This window comes from Trichechus manatus, unplaced genomic scaffold (genome assembly GCF_000243295.1).
Source record: "Trichechus manatus latirostris isolate Lorelei unplaced genomic scaffold, TriManLat1.0 scaffold00240, whole genome shotgun sequence".
NCBI classification, from domain to species: Eukaryota; Metazoa; Chordata; class Mammalia; order Sirenia; family Trichechidae; genus Trichechus; species Trichechus manatus.
In genome coordinates, this window is record NW_004444176.1 from 1,440,385 (window position 1) to 1,445,454 (window position 5,070).

Genomic DNA, 5,070 nt, shown 5'->3' on the forward strand with positions numbered 1-5,070 from the left:
TCAACCATTTCAGGAGGTAGCATATGATCAAGAACTGATGGTAATGAAGGAAGAAGTCCAAGCTGCACTGAAGGAAATGGCAAAAAACAAGGCTCCAGGAATTGATGGAATACCAGTTGAGATCTTTCAACAAACTGATTCAGCACTGGAGGTGCTCAGTCATCTATACCAAGGAATTTGGAATATAGCTTCCTGGCCAACTGACTGAAAGGGATCCATATCATATGCAAGTGAAATTTTGCTGAAGATATTCAAAAGCAGTTACAGTAGTACATCAAAACGGAACTGTCAGAAGTTCAAGCAGGATTCAAAGGAGGATGTGGAATGAGGGATATCATTGCTGATATCAGATGGAAACTGGCTGAAAGCAGAGAATACCAGAAAGATGTTTACCTTGTTTTATTGACTATGTAAAGGCATTCATGTAAGTGGTTCATAACAAATTATGGATAATATTGCAAAGAAATGGAATTTCAGAACACTTAATTATACTCATGAGGAACCTGTACATAGACCAAGAGGCAGTCGTTTGAACAGAACAGGGGGATACTTTATGTTAAAGTCAGGAATGATGTGTGTAAGCATTCTATCCTTTCACCATACTTATTCAATCTGTATTCTGAGCAAAAAATCTGAGAAGCTGGACTACATGAGGAATAATTCAACATCAGGGTTGGAGGAAGACTCATTAACAACTTGCGATATGTAGAAGACACAACCTTGCTTGCTGAAAGCAAAGAGGACATGAAGTACTTACTCATGAAGATCAAAGACTACAGCCTTCAGTATGGATTACACCTCAACAAGAAGAAAACAAAAATTCTCACAACTGGACCAATAAGCAACATCATGATAAATGGAGAAAATATTGAAGTTATCAAGGATTTCATTTCCCTTGATCCACATTCAATGCCCATGGAAGCAGCAGTCAAGAAATCAAAAGGTGTATTGCTTTGGGAAAATCTGCTGCAAAAGACTCTTTAAAGTATTAAAAGTGAAGATGTCACTTTAAGGACTAAGGTGCGCCTGACCCAAACCATGGCATTTTCAATCCCCTCATATGTGTGCAAAAGCTAGACAATGAATAAGGAAGACCAAAGAATTGATGCCTTTGAATTATTGTGTTGGCAAAGAATATTGAATATACCATGGACTCCCAGAAGAATGAATACATCTGTGTCGGAAAAAATTCAACCAGAGTGATCCTTAAAAGCAAGGATGGCAAGACTTTGCCCTACATACTTTGGACAAGTTATCAGGGGGGACTAGTCCCTGGAGAAGGACATCATGCTTGGCAAAGTAGAGGATCATCAAAAAAGAGGAAAACCCTCAATGATATGGATTGACTCAGTGGCTGCAACAGTGGGCTCAAACATAGCAATGATTGTGAGGATGGTGCAGATCCAGGCAGTGATTCATTTTGAGTAGGAACTGATTGGATGGCACATAACAACAACAACAATGGGCAAAATATTGAACAACTCAGGAAACGTCAAAACAAGATGGAAGGAATACACTGAGTCATTGCACCAAAAAGAATTGATCCACGTTCAACCATTCCAGGAGGTAGCATATCATCAAAAATCAATGGTACTGAAGGAAAAAGTTCAAGCTGCACTAAAGGCATTGGCAAAAAACAAGGCTCTAGGAGTTGACAGAATTCCAACTGAGATGTTTCAACAGATGCAGTGCTGGAAGTACTCACTGGCCTATTACAAGAAAATTGGAAGACAGCTACTAGGCCAGTCACTGGAAGAGAACCATATTTGTGCCCATTGCAAAGAAAGGTGATTCAACAGAATGTGGAAATTATCAAACGGTATCATTAATATCACATGCAAGTAGCAGTTTACAGAAGATCATTCAAAAGCAGCTACACAAGTACATCAACAGGGAACTGCCAGAAATTCAAGCTGCATTCAGAAGAGGACGTGGAACGAGGGATCTCATGGCAGATGTCAGATGGATCTTGTCTGAAAGCAGAGAATACCAGAAAGTTGCTTACCTGTGTTTTATTGACTATGCAAAGGCATTGAACTACGTGGATCATAACAAATTATGGATAACATTGCAAAGAATGGGAATTCCGGAACACTTAATTGTACTCATGAGGAAATTTGCATAGACCAAGAGGTAGCTGTGCGAACAGAACAAGGGGATACTGCATAGTTTAAAATCAGAAAAGGTGTGCTTCATGGTTATAACCTTTCACCATACTTATTCAACCTGTATACTGAGCAAATAATCCGAGAAGCTGGACTATATGAAGAAGAAAGTGGTATCAGGATTGGTGGAAGTCTCATTAACAACCTGCGATACACAGATGATACAACCTTGCTTGCCGAAAGTGAAGAGTCTTGAAGCACTTTCTGATGAAGGTCAAAGACTACAGACTTCAGTATGGATTGCACCTCAGCATAAAGAAAACAAAAATCCTCACAACTGGACCAATAAGAAGCTTCTTGATAAACTGAGAAAAGATTGAAGTTGTCAAGGATTTCATCTTCCTTGGATCCACAATCAATGCCCATGGAAGCAATAGTCAAGAAATCAAATGACATATTGCATTGGGCAAATCTGTTGCAAAAGACCTCTTTAAAGTGTTAAAAAGCGAAGACGTCACTTTGAGGACTAAGGTGCTCCTGACCCAAGCCATGGTATTTTCAATCGCCTCATATACATGTGAAAGTTGGACAATGAATAAAGAAGACAGAAGAAGAATTTCTGCCTTTGAATTATGGTGCTGGCAAGGAATATTGAATATACCATGGACTGCCAAAAGAACGAAAACATCTGTCTTGGAAGAAGTGCAACCAGAATGCTCCTTAGAAGCAAGGATAGCAAAACTTTGTTCCATATACTTTGGACATGTTACCAGGAGAGACCTGTCTCTGGAGAAGGACATCCTGCTTGGTAAAATAAAGGTCAGGGAAAAAGAGGAAGACCCTCAATGAGATGGACTGACACAATGGCTGCAGTGGTGGGCTTAAGCTTAGCTACAGTAGTAAAGATGATGCAGGACTGGGCAGCTTTTTATTCCATTGTAAATAGGGCCACTATGAGTTGGAACCAACTCAATGGCACCTAACAACAACAGCAATAAGAATAGGTAAACATTTAGAGATCAGAGTTTAATAGTGGTTACCAGAGGCAGAATGAAGGGTGATGGATGGAATTATTGTTGAGGAAGAATTGAGTTTTTGTTTATTGAGACAGAAAATTTGGAAAAGAATGTTAGTTATGGTTGCACGTGGTTGATGGAACTAATCTCACTGAATTGTACATGTGGAAAATGTTGAATTGGCAAATGTGTTGTCTATATTTTTACAATTAAAAATGCAAAATAAAAGTTATCTAGTAGATGTGGGTCCCTGTTTCCAGCTATGAATTTCTCAAGCGCTGCACACTTGAGTTTGCTTAATTCTCAATTTGAAGACAATTTTGTCTCCTTCCTGTTACACTTCCCTTTTTTTCTCAGTTAGGGAAAGAGATTTCCCAATCACTTTTATGAACTATAGCCGTACTTAGCTTATACTTTCAACCTCAGACTTCCTGTTAACCAACAGTAATATACCCACAGGACAGCAATGGCATGCTCTTGCAAGACTGTCATTGCTCTATCCCTACCTCAAGCACTCAGGGCTTTTCTAGTTCTTTTCTTAAGCTAGTATATGTATTAGTGGTGAGGGGATGGGCAGAGGGAGCAGAGGAATATATAAATGGAGGGAGGAAAAGGAGATGTTGCCTAATAGCTTCTGGCTTTGGTTTTACAAAATTCCAAGAGCCTACAGTTAACGTGCTCAGCTGTAAACAAAAAGGATGGTCATTTGAACCCACACAGAGGTGCCTAGGAAGAAAGGCCTGTAGATCTACTTCTGAAAGTTCACATTCATTGAAAACCCTATGGAGCACTATTCTACTCTGACACACATGGAGTCTTTATGAACTGACTAATTTTTAAAGAGATTATAAGTGCTTCAGAAAGAAATACCCAGAAAAAAGAGTGCCTAGTGTGGAGGAGATGGGACATGGAATGGAGGGAGTTAATTATGATAATTAAGAGAGGAATAGATGTCCTTTAGGAACTAGAAGAAGGTTCCCCTGGTCCTGAAGGGGAAAGGAGATAGAGGGTAGGTAATGAAAGTTGAGATGTACATGGGGTCCAGGGAAAGGGGGCCCAGCATGAAGCAGAAGCCCAGCTAGCTGTTTTCACATCCCAAGACTTAGGGTCTAATCTTACTTTCCAAGTAGAACTTGTTGGACCAAGAAAGGCCAAAGAAAGAATAGCTGTGTGGGGCTTCTAGGAAGGAACTATAGGGACTCAAAGAGATTTCTGGGTCCCAGCATGGATGAGAAGCAACAGAAAGATTCCTGTGACTTTCAGACATCAAAGGAATGCAGTATATAGAGCCTATGGACCTGCAGGGGCTATATGGGTAGGAACAAGGGATATTTTAAGGAAGACATGCATAGACAGTTGTATTAGAGTTAGATGACCACCAAAATTACTCCCCAGCCTTGACTCCTGGTCGCTACAAAACATTTTATGCTTTTGCAATCTACTGCAGGCAGACTAGATAAATGAGGAATTAACTTTCAACCTCTCAGCAGAATAGGATCTAATGAAAAGAAATTATCTTGTGTTAATGAAAAATAATGCTGTTTCTTGCACACCTGAGTTTACAGAGACAGCATAGAAAACTCTTTTGTTGCTTGATCAGTGATTCTCAACAGATTTTGCCCTCCAGGGTACATTTGGCAATATCCAGAGACATTTTTGGTTATCATAATGCAGGGAGTGGTGGTGGGAGGGATGGAGGACCTGGAGTGGTGATGCTCCTGTTATCTAGTGGGTAGAGGTCAGGATGCTACTAAACATCCTACAATGCCCAGGACAGCCTCCAGCAAAGAATTATCTGCACCAAAATGTCAGTAGTGCCAAGTATGAGAAACACTGTCTCTGATTATTGAACAGGATGTCTTACTGTTATGCCAGTCCTTTCTGTCCCACCCAGTTCAGAAGCTTGAAGGAACTGAGAATGTAACAACTAGTGGTACTAAGCTCAGAGA